Source organism: Cibotium barometz, chromosome 22 (genome assembly GCF_041138505.1).
Source record: "Cibotium barometz isolate CiBa-2024 chromosome 22, ASM4113850v1, whole genome shotgun sequence".
NCBI lineage: Eukaryota > Viridiplantae > Streptophyta > Polypodiopsida > Cyatheales > Cibotiaceae > Cibotium > Cibotium barometz.
Window position 1 is genome coordinate 39,200,504 of NC_141067.1, and position 17,512 is coordinate 39,218,015.

Consider the following 17,512-nt stretch of genomic DNA (forward strand, 5'->3'; position numbering starts at 1 on the left):
GGATTTTTCCCAGCCCGTTTGGTATTTTACCAGTCGGCCAGCTTTCCCCACCTATAAATAGGTGGGGCTGGCCTCTCACTTTTCATTCAGTCTTGTACATATTTTGCTCCCTCACTTATGAGACTACTTGTGTCTCTTGCTTGGGATTGCTTTGCTTCAGTATATTCAGCATAGTTGCTCCATATCTCTCTCTCTTGCACTCTCTATTCAGTACACTCTAGTGCCCCTTTGCTTCCGCTATGTGCACTCTTTCAGGCATACTTCTATTTCATCGCATCAAGCTCATGATGATAAGCAAGTGAAACTGCTGAGACCTGTGACTTGCGTGACAAAGCATCTGCCACAACATTCTTTTTGCCTTCCACATGTACAATCTGAAAGTGGCACATGTACAATCTGAAAGTGGAACATAGACAAAAAGTTGGCCCATCTCATATGCTTCTCAGAAAGTTTAGTTTGCGTGAGGAAATAACGCAAGGTCTAATGATCTATCTACACAGTGAAATCAGCCCCAAGCAAATAGTGTTTCCATAAATCAATCCTGTCTTTATCTAACATAGACAAATTAGATTGAGATTCGTCATCTTTTGCATCCTTTACAAAAACCCAGTACGCGAAAAGATGCTTTTTCATTATTAATGAATTGGCCGAAGCCGATACAATAGGAACAATTCCCCTTTAAGCTTTACATCCAAAATATGCTCTTTCCCTCTATGGGTCAAAGTAATCTTCCTGTTGTACGTATCCACCACCGCATGTACTCTATGACACCATGGCATACCCAACAAAACTTCACACGCATCAAGTGGCATGATATAGAATTCCTCACTGTCCACATAACCCTGCACATGAAGCCTCAGCTTCCCAATAATAGGGATAACAGGTTCTGCATACCCAGGACAAGCCATATTAGACTCATACAAAGGCCCCATCTCCTCTGCGCGGATCCCCAAACTCCCAGCCAAATCTAGTGAGATAAAGTTGGCTCTAGCACTTGTGTCAAAGAAAATCAAAGCATTCTGATCTCTAACTTTGCTCCATGCTCTGCACAACTCAGTCTCCTCACCACCTAGTTGTTCCCCAACAAGATCAAAAACTAACCTTGCAGAAGGCTTTGCTTTCTTAGACTTGGGCTCCCCTTTAGTGTCAAAGTCCTTATTGGACTTATGCTTGGGACAATTGAAAGACATATGTCCCTCTTCGGTACAGAAAAAGCACTTCTTGGCATCCAACAAAGCCTGCTTCTCCTCAAGAGTTCTCTTAGGCATTGGTAACATCTTACGGCGCTTCTCTACAGGCAGTGTTGCATCACACGATGCATGCCCTGACTTCTCAGTTTTCTTGCCAGTGCTTTTTCTACCCTTAAATCCAGTTGAAACCCCAGTGAGTAACGCATTTGCCGTCATGGCATTCTCTATCATCTGCGACATATTTGTTACTCGAGTCTTAATGCAATAGTCACGCACTTCCTTGGGCAACCCACAACAATACTACTGCACGATAAGAAGTAACTAGGAGTAAAGCTTCCCAAAACTTCTTGTTGTAATCCTCAAGATTCTCACATTTCGATGCTTCCAACTTATGCCATGCTGTCATTACATCCACCTCAAATGTAGATGTGAGTCACACAAAAGAGAACACCTGTTTAAACTGTACCCAAGTAGATGGTGCTATGCCCTGCAAAAGAAGAGTGGACCACCACTGCAATGCATTGTCCTTGAGAAAAGTGGCAGCTTTTCTCACTTTCGAGGATTCCTTGTAATTTCCACCAGAAAAAGCAGCATCAAACTACTGTAAAAAGGTAAGAGCCTTGAGCCTGTCTTTGGCCCCACTGAATGTGTCAAATTTCACCGCAGCTCCCCCTTCCTTATAATCCTCCACCTTACCCATAGGCGTTAGATTATCATAAAGAAGTGGCCTCACAAGATTGCTACCCCCTGCATTCATACCCATAGTAGGATCAACATTGCCAGTTCCCACACCTTGCATACCATGCAATCCTGCTGATCCTCCCATGTTTCCAAACATACCACTATGCATACAAGGCTGCATGCCCCCATACATGTTTCCTTGCATTCCGGGCTGCATGCCCCCATACATATTCCCTTGCATTCCGGGCTGCATACCACCATACATGTTGCCTTGCATACCAGGCTGAAAATAAGCTCCAAAATTCCCTTGCATTCCCATGCCTCCCTGAGGGTAACCCCCGATCATAGATTGGAACACGGAACCACCACCAAAATAGCCTAGATGCATAGATTGTTGCGGAATAGGAGGTTGTCCGAAAAAGGAACTCTGTGGGTTTGCACCATAATGTAACATGCGGAAGCTTGGGAGAAGAATCGATAACTTCAATGCTCAGAAATCAGCATCTTTTCGCGACGCAATTAACGCACAAACTGAATGAAGATGTGCAGAAAATAGAGAGAGAGAGAGAGAGAGAGAGAGAGAGAGAGAGAGAGAGAGAGAGAGTATTGGGTCCCAAATACCCTCTGTAGGGCCCCCACCACGGTGTTGGGGTAAAGGCGTTATGCCCACCCTTATAGTGTGTACAAGCCCATAAGTTATAGTACTTTTAATGTACTAAGTGCACTATGTGTACTAGTGCAATATACATGTGTGATAGGGGAGTCATACACTCATGCCTCATGAGTTGACTTATCCCCACAACTCTCTCTCTCTCTCTATCTCCCTTGTTTCTCTGTGTATGTCTCCCACACATGAACTCTTAACCTAACCCTAATTCTCCTATATCAACTGGTATCAGAGCAGGTTATTTTTTCTAGGGTTTTGTCGCTGCAGAGAACAGGCGTGTGCTGCTGTACGGATCTGCGTGCTGCATCAGAATTTGTCTCTGGTCGCCTTTGTGCAGTGCTGGTTACTGGTCGACTGTGTGACGCAGGCAGGTGGGTTGAGAGAGCAGCAGCAGCTGTGCCATAGCCCAAGCCAGAGGTACCATTGCGGGTACCATAGCTGCCCTCAGTTCTCCCAGGCGAAGGTGGAGAAGATAGCGTAGAGCTATCAGGCAAAGACGGCTACAGGCGTTTGACGGCGTAAAACAATCAAGCGTGGCTGAGGCAACGAGCGAAGGCGAAGCTAGGCTTGAGCGAGCGTGTTAGTCACTGGCGCCACACAACTGGAGCTATTCGAAACATAGGCGGCGTTATGTGTCCCTGGCGCGAGCACTCATAGTGCGAAGGGGAGGCAGGCGAGCGAAGGCTCCGCTCCAATTCAATCCATCGTCGCCCTTCCGTGAGGCAAACGCGGGGAGCTGCGCGTAGACTATTCGCCGGAAGCGTAGCCCCCTCCTTAGGCCCTTCGTCCTTGACCTTTCTTCCCCCTTCTTCAATTGGTCGCATCGTTGCTCTTTCCCGGCACCTCTGCAGTCTCCTGGTGGCTTTTCCAGAAGGGCATCAAAAGATCGAAGTTCTCTGTCATCACAAGGCTTCCCACATGGTTGCGCCGCTCAACAACAACTGCAGGAGCATCAGCAGCAGCATCATCTATACAGCAGCGCCTGAGGAGTCCCCCTTTCTGCACTCTTTTCCTGCAACAGCCTGCAAATTGAAGAAAAATCAAAAAATTACAAGGTATTTTCCTCAATTTTTTTTTGGGATTTGCAATTGAGCAAGTACAATCAACAATTGAGCAGGTACAGGTGCCCAATTGCTCAATTTTTGAGCAAAATTGGCAAAATTGGGTGACATTGGTCACAATCAGGATAAATTTGCAGGAAATTGGTCAAATCAAGATCAATTTGCAGGAAATTGGATGTCGAAATTTGGGGCTTTTGATGTAATTGTGCAATTAAGCACTCATACATGCTGTATGATGTGAAAAATCGCACATTTGGGCAAAATTGCAGCAAATTGCAGTGCAAATCAAGGGGCTTTTGTGCCGATTTGGTTGATTTGCATGCAGGCAATCGCATTTGATGCTGTGGATAATGTGTTGATGCCTTACAAGCGCTCAATGTGCCTGTAAATCAAGGGGCATTCATGTATTTGATGTATATGTGGCCAGGGGGAAGCATCGTGAACACTCTGGATGCCTTCATGTGCGTCAATGTACCATGTATGATCAGAAATTGATCTTAAATCAAGGGGCTTTTCAAGTTTGTATGCTTGTTGAGCTTGGCAAAGCAGCAGGCAAGACATTTATGCCTTGAATCCTCAGAAATCAGCTTGCAGTCAAGGGGCTTTTGCCCAATTTCTGTTCGGAACTGTTGTATGCAGTGTACAGGACTGTAAAAGTCTGATTTTCACTCATTTGGACAGCCAGTGTATGCAGTGTTCGGAACTGTTGTATGCAGTGTACAGGACTGTAAAAGTCTGATTTTCACTCATTTGGACAGCCAGAGAGCATTTATTGCTATTGTACCTGCTGGTACAGATTTGGCACAGCTTTGTGCATGTTTTGGCATGGCTGTACACTGTTTTGAGTGACCAAAAGGTTCAATTTCAGCTGCTGAACTTGCCGGTACAGGTTTGGTACATCATTGGTGAGCACTTAGTACTGCTGTACAGTACTTTGGAAGGGCAAAAGAGCACATTTAAGGTGCTGTCCAAAATCTGCAGCAACCAGATTTTGGTGTTTTCATCACATACAGTGGGAGAAAAGTTGCATTCGTGCTTCCGCAGTGGGAGATAAAGCTTGGGAGAAAAACTGTGAGCACTTTGTGTGCTGTTGGTGCAGTGTTTGCACATTTTGCAGGGAGTCAGGCATTGACAGGTTGCATTTTGCTATGGCAACCACAGGTGAGAGCTCTTCATTGCTTCACATCAAGAAGCTTGAAGGCTCGCATAACTATGATATTTGGCAAACCCAGTGCTACAATGTGTTGCTCCAGAAAAAGCAGCACAAGCCTATCAAAGAAAGGGGTGTGATGCCCGCTTCTCTTACTGCTGAAGAGTGGGAAGATATGGATGAGCTGGCAAGATCTACTATCATGTTGTCTGTGTCAGACTCATTACTTTTCAGCATTCGTGAAGAGAAGACAGCTTGGGGAATGTGGCAGAGATTGCAGGACTTGTATGCCCAACAAAGTGCCTCAAGCAAAGTGTATTGGTTGAAGAAACTCATAGGTCTTCAGATGAAGGAAGGGGCGTCTATGACAGCCCATCTAAATGAGTTTAATGGTATTGTCAGCCAGGTCATTAATCAAAAGTTGGCAATGGACGATGAGTTCAAAGCCACTTTTCTGTTATGCACTTTGCCAGAGAGTTGGGACACTTTCAGGACAGCCACTAGCAATTCGCATGCTATGCTGTCATATGCAGATGTTGAGGGTGCTCTTCTTCAAGAAGAGATGAACAGGAAAAACAACTCTGTTGGAAAGTCCAATGCAATGAATGCACGTGGGAGATCCCAGCAAAGGGGAAAAAGCCAAGAAAGGGGAAGGAGCAAGTCTCGCTCCAAAAAGGATTTGGAATGCCATTATTGTGGCAAGAAGGGACACATTAAAAAGCAATGCTACAAATGGAAAAATGATCAAAAGGAAAAGGGAAAAGGCAAAGACAAAGAGAAGGATGAAGCCAAAGATGTAAAGCCAAAGGGCAAAAGTGGAGTCAAGATTGAAGAAATCAATGTGTCACATGCAGGTGGCAGTGAGGATGAGGTCCTATTTACGTCTTCACTTGATGCCCATTCACTTCTTACAGGTGGTCATGGTATGCACTCATGGATCATTGATTCAGGTGCCTCCTTTCATGTCACAGGTTGCAGAGACTTGTTTGTCAGGTATACTGCTGGCAATGAAGGAGTTGTTTATTTGGGTGATAACCATGCATGCAACATTCTTGGCAGAGGTGATGTGAGGCTTGTATTTTCAGATGGCTCACAGCTTATGCTCCATGATGTCAGGCATGTGCCTGAGATCAAAAAGAATCTGCTTTCTACTGGACAGCTTGATGATGCTGATTATGTTACGACATTTGGTAGTGGAAAGTGGAAAATTAGTAAGGGCTCACTGGTTGTTGCCAGAGGCTCTAAGGTGGACACTCTTTACTTTATGCATGCAGGTGTTTGTCACCATGCTAATGTAAATGCAACCGAGCTGCCGGAAATTTCTATGTGGCATAGCCGGTTGGGACACATGAGTGTCAAAGGAATGGAGCAATTGTCTCGTTTGGGTTACTTGCCTTCTCTAAAGTTTTCAAGTTTTCAGTTTTGTGAGCATTGGATATATGGTAGGCAACTACAGTGCCCCCACAAGAAAGCTCTTGGACAGAAAGATGCTCAGTTAGAGCTTGTGCATACAGATGTATGTGAGATGCCTCAGCTTTCTTTGGGAGGGGCAAAATACTTTGTGTCTTTTATAGATGATGCCACACGCAAGGTGTGGGTTTATCCTCTTCGTTTGAAGAGTGATACATTCTCAGTGTTTGAGAAGTTTGTTGCTCTTGTTGAGAATCAAACTGGCAAAAAACTGAAGGCTTTGCGTTCCGACAATGGTGGAGAGTATACGTCCAAACAGTTTCAGGACTTTTGTGATGCTAAAGGCATCAAGAGGGAGCTCTCTACTCCTTATGATCCTCCACAAAACGGGACAGCAGAGAGGATGAACAGGACCATTCAAGAGAAGGTCCGTTCTATGTTGTCACATGCTGCGTTACCTCATGGTTTTTGGGCTGAAGCTGTTATGACAGCCGTTCACCTTATAAACAGGTCACCTAACACGAGGCTTGGTGGGAAAGTGCCAGAGGAAGTATGGACAGGGAAGCCTCTGTCATACAAGCACTTGAGAGTGTTTGGTTGCGTTGCGTACGTGCACATACGCAGGGAAATGCGCACCAAACTTGATCCTAAGTCTCACAAATGCATATTCCTAGGATATGGTGACAGAGGTGAAATGGGGTATAGACTTTGGGATCCCGTGAATAGAAAGATTATACGCAGCAATGATGTCATTTTTTATGAAACATGCATGTATAAGGAGCCTGCAAGGCAACAGGAGCCTGGCAGAGTCATCTTTGATGATGATGGACATCATGGACAACAACAAAGGGCTGTAAATCAGCCATTACAGCAGGAAAACCAGCCCTTTAATGGTGCTGAAAATGGTCCAAATGGACAGCCAGAGATGGCAGAAGATATCCCTATGGATATACCACAGTTAGAGGAGATACCGGGCATGATATTTCAGCCTTATGGCATGGAACAGGAGCCACCAATGGGTGATATGCAGGCTGGACAGCAACCAGCAAATGATGGTCATTGGGTACGGAGGTCCACAAGACCCTCCAGAGCCCCTGACAGGTTTGTTCCAGGGGTTGACTACTTGATGCTCACTGACTGTGGGGAGCCCTCATGTTATAAAGAGGCTTTACAGAGGGCAGACAAAGCTCTATGGGAGCATGCCATGAAGTCAGAGATGGATTCTCTGCACAAAAATGGAACTTGGAAATTGGTGCATTTGCCTGCAGGCAAGAAGGTTTTGCCATGCAAGTGGGTATACAGGCTCAAAGTTGCACCAGATGCAAAGCCAAGATACAAAGCCAGGTTAGTGGCTAAGGGCTTTAAGCAGGAATATGGTGTGGACTTTGAGGAGATCTTCTCTCCAGTGGTCAAAATGACCACACTTAGAGCTGTGTTAGCTTTGGTTGCACATGATGATCTGGACTTGATTCAGATGGATGTGAAGACTGCTTTTCTTCACGGTGATCTCCATGAGGAGATATATATGCAGCAGCCAGAGGGTTATGCAGTGAGTGGAAAGGAGAAGCTTGTATGCAAGCTGAAAAAGAGTCTTTATGGGCTCAAACAGGCACCAAGGGAATGGTATCATAAATTTGATACATTCATGAAATCTCAGAAATTCAGGAGAAGTGACATAGATCACTGCTTATACACCAAGAAAGCTTTGGATGGCAGTCTATTGATCCTCATCTTGTATGTTGATGATATGTTGATTGCCGGGAAATCTCGTAAAGAGATGGATGCCTTGAAGCAGAGGCTGCATCAAACCTTTGATATGAAGGATTTGGGTGATGCAAATCACATCTTGGGTATGCGGATACTTCGGGACAGAAATCAGCATGTGTTGTATTTGTCTCAGAAGGAATACATTGGCAAAGTCTTGCAGAGGTTCAATATGGACGGGGGGAAGAAGACTAGTACTCCTTTGCCTCCATATGTGAAACTCAGTGCTATGGACAGCCCACAGTCGGATAGTGACAGGGCTGATATGGCCAAGATTCCGTATGCTTCAGCTTGTGGCAGTCTCATGTATGCCATGGTTGCTACTAGGCCGGACATTGCATTTGCAGTGGGAGTGGTTTCTAGATACATGGCCAACCCTGGCAAGAAGCATTGGGAAGCAGTGAAAGGTGTCATGAGATACCTGAAGGGCACACAGGATATGTGCATTTGTTTTGGCAAACAGGATGCATTAGTGCATGGTTACACGGATTCGGATTATGCCGGTCATCCAGATAACCGGAAGTCTACTACCGATTATGTATTTACATTCACAGGAGGTGCTGTGTCATGGATATCCAGGATGCAGAAGTGCACAGCCTTATCTACTACAGAGGCCGAGTATATTGCAGCCACAGAGGCTTGCAAGGAGGCATTATGGCTATCTCGGTTAGTGGTTGATTTGGGCTATACAGGGGATATTCCATTGTTGCATTGTGACAGTCAGAGTGCCATCCAGTTGGCAAAGAACCCTGTCTTTCATGCAAAGACGAAGCATGTGGATGTGAAGTATCACTTCATCAGAGAGGTGATAGAGAACAAGCAAATTCAGCTTGTTAAGATTCATACGGATGACAACCCGGCTGATCTGTTGACAAAGAGTTTGCCTCCGGAGCGGTTTGCTCATTGCAGACACTTGATGGGCATTGGATGAGGCCAGTTTCAGCCTTGATATGGCCTTGTATATTATCATGTACATGCTGATTTTTTCTTTTCCTTTACTTAAGGGCACTTTGCCTTTAAGTGGGAGGTTGTTGGGGTAAAGGCGTTATGCCCACCCTTATAGTGTGTACAAGCCCATAAGTTATAGTACATAGTACACTTAGTACTTTTAATGTACTAAGTGCACTATGTGTACTAGTGCAATATACATGTGTGATAGGGGAGTCACACACTCATGCCTCATGAGTTGACTTATCCCCACAACTCTCTCTCTCTCTCTCTCCCTTGTTTCTCTGTGTATGTCTCCCACACATGAACTCTTAACCTAACCCTAATTCTCCTATATCACACGGATGGTGTATTTGCTTTATTAGAATGATGTAAATCTGAAAGAAAAATACAGAAATCCTTGACCTTTCTTGGCTGGAAATTCCCTGCCCTTTACCTGCAGTCCTTCACCCCTTTGCAAGTTTGCTTAGCACCTTCTTGGCTTGTCTAGCCTCTTTATGCTTGAGCTCTTGGTGAGAAATGAGATGAACAATTGGGATTATGGACTCTTATTTATACTACTCCATCTAGAGTAGTCGGCCAGTTCTAACCCAGGCAGCCAGCATAAAATACTCCCACGACTGAGTTTTCAACATTTAATGCTGAAATAAATCACATAAAATACTGTGTTTTTTTTCTAACTAGGTGGGCATCATGCGCCTGCTTTTGGATGGCTGGACAATGCTTTTGCAAACCTCTTGAGGGCTGGGCACCCTGTATGGGCTGCCCCATACCTGCCCTACAGCCACACAAAGGCTGTATCTCCTGAAATCTGCCTTTAGCTTGCCCCTAGGGCTGTCCTACAGCCCCTCCATGGCTGGTGGGTTCGGCCAGGGCCTTCCTGGCCCTCATGGGGGTGGTTCCACACTATCCCTATGCCCACACTAAGACCCGGGGCAGCCCTATGGGCTGGCCCCTTGTTCTAAACGCAAACCCTAACTAACTACTCAGTGATCTGGCATCCGGTACCATACCAGATACACAGAATCACTGACATCATTCCAGAGGGAGACTCACAGCGCGGACTAACACTGTTTCATGTGCAGGACAGTGCACACCTGACCTTAGACTCCTCTGCAGGACAATGCACACCTAACCTCGGACAACTGAGATGGATCCCTGGCTGACTCGTCCCGGACTGGGCTCACATGGGACCAGTTCACCATCCCAGGTCCTGCACCTTCTGTACAGATATGTCTACGTGGCATCCAAGTGCGGGATGCACGTGACACATAAGTGTTATGCATGTTAGAAAACTGTCCAAAAGCACGATCCAGTGGGAAGGCACCACTATTGCCCTGAGGTGGGTTCCTAGAACGCACTTTCTTCTTCTTCTTCTTAGGCTCAGAAGGGGCCCTCATAAATTCACCAAACTTCTCACTTTGTGTGAGCTGCATAAGCACATCCACTGCCCCTGCCAAACACGATTTGAATTGGGCATCATCTTTCTCTTTACTTGGCATATCTTCTGGCTACGTTACATCCTCATAACGTGCATCTCCTACAGCCTATTCTCCTACAAGTACATTCTCAGATTCAGTCCTCTCAAGAGTGGTCTCCTGCTCTTCCTCATCATCATAGTCATAGTCATCCTCATAGTCTGACATCTTGCTAAAATTCTCACCAAGGACTTTCCTCGAGACAACCACGAGCTCACCCCCTTAAGTAAGTTGGTGATTGGTCCCGGCAACGTAACTTTGAAACCGGCCTCTGGTCGAAACCAAAGTGCGGTAGACTAGCAGTCACCCAAACCAATAGTAATCCTGCAAAAAGGACCAATGTATGGGAGCTAGAGTGCTCCTACACAAAAAGAACAGCGACACCTATTGGCCCCAAAGCTTGGTGCCCCTTTCGGTATTTCTTTATTCAAATTCAATGGAAGAGTTTAAATGAGTACATCATGGCCATTCATGGCTTGTATGTTTGCATGTCCAATCTGTCAATCCTCTGGACCTCTTAGCATAGAGGTTACACACAGTCTTGTGTCCCAAAAACACCACACTGTTATTCTCCTCTAATCAGCCAAGAGTGCATCCATGAGGCCTTGAATACGCATCTAACTAGCCCATGCACATAGCCACAAACTTAGCCATGAAACAGTCCGTAAACTCTTCCAAATCAGTCCAAAAACTTGCCCTATTTCCACCCTCCAAACTACCAAACCCTTCCTCTCACAAAGGACCAGAGAAACAATTCCGAAATGGTCACGAGCCTGTGAAAAGAGAGACTCGGTTAGGCACTTCCTGCAGTCCCACCTGCTCGCAAAGAGAGAGAAACTTTGTGTCACTTTCTCCTAAAGAAAGAAAGAGAGAGAAGCCTGTCAGCTGTGCACTTCTGTGGCCACCAGCAAACTGCCCACCTGCATGCATCCAATAGAGAGAGAGAGAGAGAGAGAAAGAGCAGTTCAGTCCTTGCGCTTGCAGCCAGCCAATAGCCAAAAAGCAAAAGGAATTATGTCCAGTCCACGCTTCTCTGCAGTCTGGCCGACTTCAGCCAAAGAGAGAGAAAGCTCCCACGTGCAGCCGACTGTGTGCCCAAGGAGAGAAAACAGCTAGTCGCCTGTCTGCTGCCCCGCCTTTCACAAAAACGTGAGAGAGAAAAACACCGTATGCTGTAGCCCTGTGCGCCCAGCCGAACAGCTCCTCTCTTCCACGAAAAAGCCAGCTCCCCCTTGGAATAGCATGGGCTCTTTAAAAAAATGCCACGATTCTCTCTAAAAAGAGTATTCTTTTATTTTAAAAGGTTTTTAACCCTTTGTCCCCTTGTCCTCTCCACACATGGGGTTGTTTAAATACCTTGTCCCCTCCACACATGGGGTTATTCAAATAATACCTTCGCCCCAAGTAACCTTAAACATATATCTTGCTCACCGACCACCATGCTCACACTTATGCTGCACAAATTCACAGGGTCATGACACCAGCAAAGAAGGCCCCGAGTAGAAGGAGGAGCAAAGCAGCGTTGAAAATTCTCCAAAGTCCAAAAGTAGGAAGAAGAAGCTCAAGCTACACGGTTTGGACAAAATGACCTCTAAATCAGATGCAGACAGAGAGAACCACGTCCCCCTGATTAGACAAGGGCAAGCGAAGGAGATAGACGGGCCTGCTCATAGTGCCACACATGCAAAAAACTCCTGTACAAGGGCAGCCAATAAGCACAACACAAGGAAATGGAGAATCACAAACAGTGCAAGAAATGTCACAGCCCATGGGAGTGCTGTCACCCAATGCTAAATTGCTAGCAAATTTTGTTATCAAAGATGTAATGCTAGCACTGCAAAGCAAAGCTTTATTTGCCAATCCGACATCTAAGCCGGATGTATTCAGTTGATCCAGCACTTTGCGGCCAGCTAGCCTAGTTTCGCCATCATGCACAAAGGTGACAGATGTAGAAAAGCAAGTCTCACTTTTGCAAGAGAAAGTTAAATTGCAGGAGGCACATAGAGTAGAAGCAATCAACACTAAAGATGTTCTCCTGGCAACAATCGAGGATATGGAAAGAATGCATTAAGAGGAAAGGTTGCAGTCTATTGTCGAGCGCTAGATAGAACAATGACACAATGGCCAACCAAGCCACATTGATCAAAAAAGATAAGGCACTTGATTGCAGTCTATTGCCGAGTGCTAGATAGAACAATGACAAAACTTATGGCCGACCAAGCCACATCAATTAAAAAAGATAAGGCACTTGGGGCACTCCAAGTAGGACAGAACCTTGCCGAATGTTCAAGAATAGCACGCCAAAGTTAGCGGTTCTAGAGGCCAACAGACAAGCTACCAACACCTTCTATGCAACTCAACTTACAAAAAGGGATGATATCATCAGAAGCTTACAACAAGGGCTGGCCAAAGAGACCGCATAAATACTCGCAAGCCTAGACTCCACAGAGTTATTATGGGAGGTGGCTATTCAATTGCCTAATCTGGTGCTGCAGCACCACAAACCTGCATATAATACCTCCACTTTACAGGCTGTGTCCTTAATGTTTATCTATCCGGGATAGTCCCTCACTAGCATTAAAATGTGCTGATGTTCACAGAACTTTGCAGGAAAGTGCCAATGGACTACATGCAATTTGTAAATATGATGATATTCAAGGGAGATATCTGCCCGGAGAACCTGCAGACTATTGACACAGAGGCTCTTAGGGTGCTGCTCGACAGAGACAGGCAGAGAGAGAAAGAGGGGATGGATTAAGGTGAATGCTAATTAAACTCAAAGTACATAGTGCAAGATGTAATGATTAGCTATGTACAAAATGGGGCACAAGACTCAATGTACAAGATTAGGCATTGATTAAACATTAGAATAGTGGTCTTTTTTATAGGAGAGACCCCCTTACAAGGGGTGTGCATATGCTACCACCACACATGCCACATGTCACATCATGATGCCAAGTGTCCTTATAGGTGTCACTGCGCATAGTCAATGCACAATTTGTGGAGTCTTCATCTTTCTTCAGCTTGGCCAGTCTCTTCCGACACTCTCCGATGTAGTGCCTAGGCTTGTGTGACAATAGTGACACTTGCCTTTCTTCTTTTGGGTATCACCTTGTGAGACGAGGCCACTTGCTATGGAATCACCTTCGTTCATGGCCAAGTTGTCCAGCTCCCGAGTCAAGTACATGACATGTGCTTTGTTGCAAGAATGGAACATGGTCTTAAGGACAGTCCATGCCCCCCTTGCAAAGCCACAAGATCGAATGTGTGGGATGATGATCGCTTCACAGATAACGCGATCATTGCCATTGCTTGAGCATTGCAAGCATCCCATCTTCTTTGGTCTTCAGTGGGTCCAAGTGGTGGTATTGGAAGTCCTACTAGCACTTGGGCCACCGTTGATGCCCCCCTTCCTATAGGAACTGGAGCTACTGAGGTGGTTGGCTGGACGAGGTTCTTGCCCTGTGACAATCTCCCATAACCCCCGGGCAATGAGCAAGCTTTTGAGCATAAAGCTGCAGAGTGAGTAGTTGGGGCCATCAAGGCGGTCTTCAACAGTTGGGAACTTACCAAAGCTTGAGATGTCAGCAGCAGCAGGTCCTCCTTTTATGTGGGCTATAGTGCACTATGTAGATAGGAAACAAGAGAGTCACAAGAGTGTGCTCACAAGGCACCAGAATGAAGCTGGAGTGTGCTCACAGGGCACCGGGATTAAACTGGATGTAGGGTTCGATCGCCAAAGTATACCATGTGCAAGGCGTATACTTAAATGAGCTTAAAAACAGAATGCTCCGGGAGTTGTGCACAAATGCAGGAATGAGAAAAAGAATCTCTGACAGAAAGCCCCAAATAAAAGTATCCAACATACCTCTTGTAACGCTGAAGAGCTGATACTCTGATGTAAGCTGCAGCTCTAATGTGTGCAAAGCTTCTCTCTGTGCAGGCTCTCTGTAGACCACCGACAGCAAAATTTTCTTTGGCAGAATCCCTTCAAGATGTATGCTGCCAGTGTTCTTTGTGTAGGTCTTGCAGGTTGCAGGTTAAGGCTTCTCCTAGCTGCTACAGACGAGGTGCACCTAGGTGCAAGAGTTGACTCGGGTACAGCAGAGAGAGCAGAGCAAGATGCGGGCACGAGACGGGAGCGTCTGCAGGAGCACCTCAGAGAGAGCAGCCCAAGACACGGGCACAGAGAGAGTCGGAGCTGTGTGAGATCGGGAGCAGCGGGCTGTAGAAGAAGCCTGAGCAGCGACGAACGTGGGCGCAGCGGGGTGCAGTATCGGGGTGGACACGCGGTTGTGATTGGGGAGCGGGCGAGGCAAGATGTTCCCGGACGGACGCTAGCGGGCGGAGCTCTGCGGGGCGGAGGAAAAGCTCAATCGACAGCGCAAGGGCCCGGCTCGGATCTGTACGGCGACCCCACCACTATAGACCACTGGGTCTTAAAGACCCTTGTCAGGTGTGCCATCATGCACTGAAGATTGCGTGCACAAATTTTGACCATCCATCTTCAAAGTAAATTCAGTCTAGTAAATTTAGTCCAATAAACTAGGCTGAGTAAACTACGTAACCAGAAAATAGCGCGAGAACCAAAGACCATGAGGTAAATCTTGGGTTGTCACCGTACATCGTGCCATCTCCATGAGAGACCTATTCTTCCTCTCATCCACACCATTTTGCTGAGGTGTGTATGGCACTGTACATTGATGCCTTATGCCTTATTCAGCCATATATGCATGAAATTCCTTGGACATATACTCTCCCCCTCGATCTGAACGAAGGGTGCCAACTTTACATTCACATGCATTTTTCGCCATGGATACGAAGTGCTTAAAGCACATAAAAACCTCTGACTTCTACTTTAATGGATACACCCAGCTACATCTGGAGTAATCATCAATAAAAGTGACGAAGTAGAGATATCTCCCAATAGCTGGTGTCCTCTCATAGGACCACATACATCACTATGTATAAGCTATAATTTCTTAAAAGCTCTCACATATCCATCCTTTGGAAATGATGCCCGATGCATTTTACCAAGAATACACCCCTCACATACATGTCTAGTAGGGGTCTCAAGAGTTGGCAACTCATACACCATATCATGCCTTTGAAGGCGTAACAAACTGCCATAATTCAGATGGCCAAATCATGCATTGCATAATTCTGCATCACTCATAGAATGAGTCATAGAGACGAACTTGAAACCACATGTTTCCATTGCTTGAAGGTATAGTGTAGTGGTAAGATGTTTCCAATGGTCACCTGACTTCTCGAATTCAAATCTCTGTTTTGCAAATAACATCTTGCTCCAAAATTTTCTAAGTCCCAAACCTAAATTCACCTTCACGACATGATGTAAACTATATCGAGTAAACTAGGAAGTAAACTATACCTGCTTAGCTTAGTAAACTACAAAGTAAACTAAAATAGAATTTTTCCCAGTTTACTTTGTAGTTTACTCGGCTGAGTTTACTTCATCCGACGGCCCCAAAAAGGCGTCACGATTTAGATTAGTGCCATCCATTGATCTCACCTGACAAGGGTCTTTAAGACCTTGTGGTAGATAGTGTTGAGGCTCTGCTAGCCTTAGCACTATCTCCACGCCTTCTTTAATGCTTGCGATGAGGGGATCGACCGTGCGGAAGTGGGGCACAAAAAAAGGGGGAATCACGCGCGTACAGATGGCATTAGGCATGGGTTTATGTTTTCTGTAAACTCGAGCATGGGGAGCTTGCCAGAAAAATCGGAATGACATCGAAAAGTGGCTACCCTAACAATGGGTGGCGGGTCCAAAAACTAAGTACACAGCATTTCCTCCTCATCACCATTCTCATTGTCTACCAAAAAGGAGAAGGTTGACCCTAACAAAGAAAAGGGCTCTACTGCTTCTACAAAGTTGAAGGGTGACCCAGGCAATAGGAAAAGCACGGGGGATTCTGCAAAGGAGAGGGGTGATACTTTCAAGAGAACAGGCATAGGGTCTACAACAACGATGGAGGACCAACCCCCCACGGTAAGTGTTGTGTGCCCCTCAACCATGTTTGGGTTTACTTGTATGACCGGGTTTGACGCCCATTTTCATTCATTAGGGTGTAGTTGGAGAAGTCTACCAAGGAGAAGGGTGACCTTGACAAGGGAAAGAGCCCTACTGCTTCTGAAAAGGTAAAGGGTGACCCGGGCAATAGGAAACGCATGGGGGTTTCTATAAAGAAGAAGGGTAACCCTTCCAAGAGAACAGGCACGGGGTCTACAATGATGACGGACCAAAGAACCACATTAAGTATTTGGTGTCTAGGTTTACCTATATATGCCCGGGTTTACCTGTATAACCTTGCCCAAGCTTGCCTATATGTTTGAATTTGATGTTGGGTTTTGTTTGGATTTGATGCTTGGTTCTACTTGGGCTGCAGGAGGAGAGGTCTTTAAAAAAAAAGGGTGATAGTGGAAAGAGAAAAGGAACGGGGGGCTGCAACGAGACGGAGGGCACACCCCCCACGGTAAGTACTATGCCCATTCTCATTGGGATGCAGGTGGAGAAGGTTGCAACAACTTGAAGGAGGGGGAAATCTGCAAAAGAGGCTTCCAGAAAAGAAGCCTCGACCAATGAAGAAAGGCCTTCAAAAGTGAGATGAAAAAATAGTTCAACGCAAGGTTCAATACCCCCCTGTAATGCTCCTTGCATTAATAGCTTGAGAACTTGTAAGACTAGAACTTTGATTCTCCACCCAACCATATCCCAAATGGACCCTAAACACATGGTTGGTTATATAGGCCTAGGTGATGCATGACCTTCCAACTTCAACCCCTTAACCTTTCAATAGCTAGGCATGGCCCTTTTACTATCCAATGCCTCCTCAACTCCCCCTAGAAGGAGATGCCTACTTTTGTGTCCTTTGGGCTTCCCTTATGCACCATCTACATCCCTTTTACATTGACCTTAATGCCTATTAACCATTGCTTTAGGTATTTCCAATTTGAAATCCCATGGACCTTATTTATATGCAAACCTTTTACATATAAATAATCTTTTCTAGTCTTACCTTATAATGTTTCCTGTCAGCCTCATAATATTTCCTCCCCCTTGAAAGAAAAGTTTTCGTCCTCGAAAACAAACTCAGGAAACCTTTTCTTCAGTGTAGCCACTCTTTCCCAAGTTAATCCTT

The 17,512-nt window shown here is 45.7% G+C and overlaps 1 protein-coding gene across 5 annotated transcripts in view; it reads right to left on the reverse strand.

Annotated features, from left to right (window-relative positions):
* The window catches only part of VPS22 (EAP30/Vps36 family protein), a 73,173-nt gene extending 58,400 nt beyond the window's left edge, over nt 1-14,773 (reverse strand). For all 5 annotated transcript variants that reach the window (XM_086816649.1, XM_086816644.1, XM_086816648.1 and 2 more), the window contains exon 1: nt 14,218-14,773. The gene's annotated coding sequence lies outside the window, so the exon portion shown is untranslated. The remainder of the gene's footprint in view (nt 1-14,217) is intronic.
* Between the last annotated feature and the right edge of the window lie 2,739 nt (nt 14,774-17,512).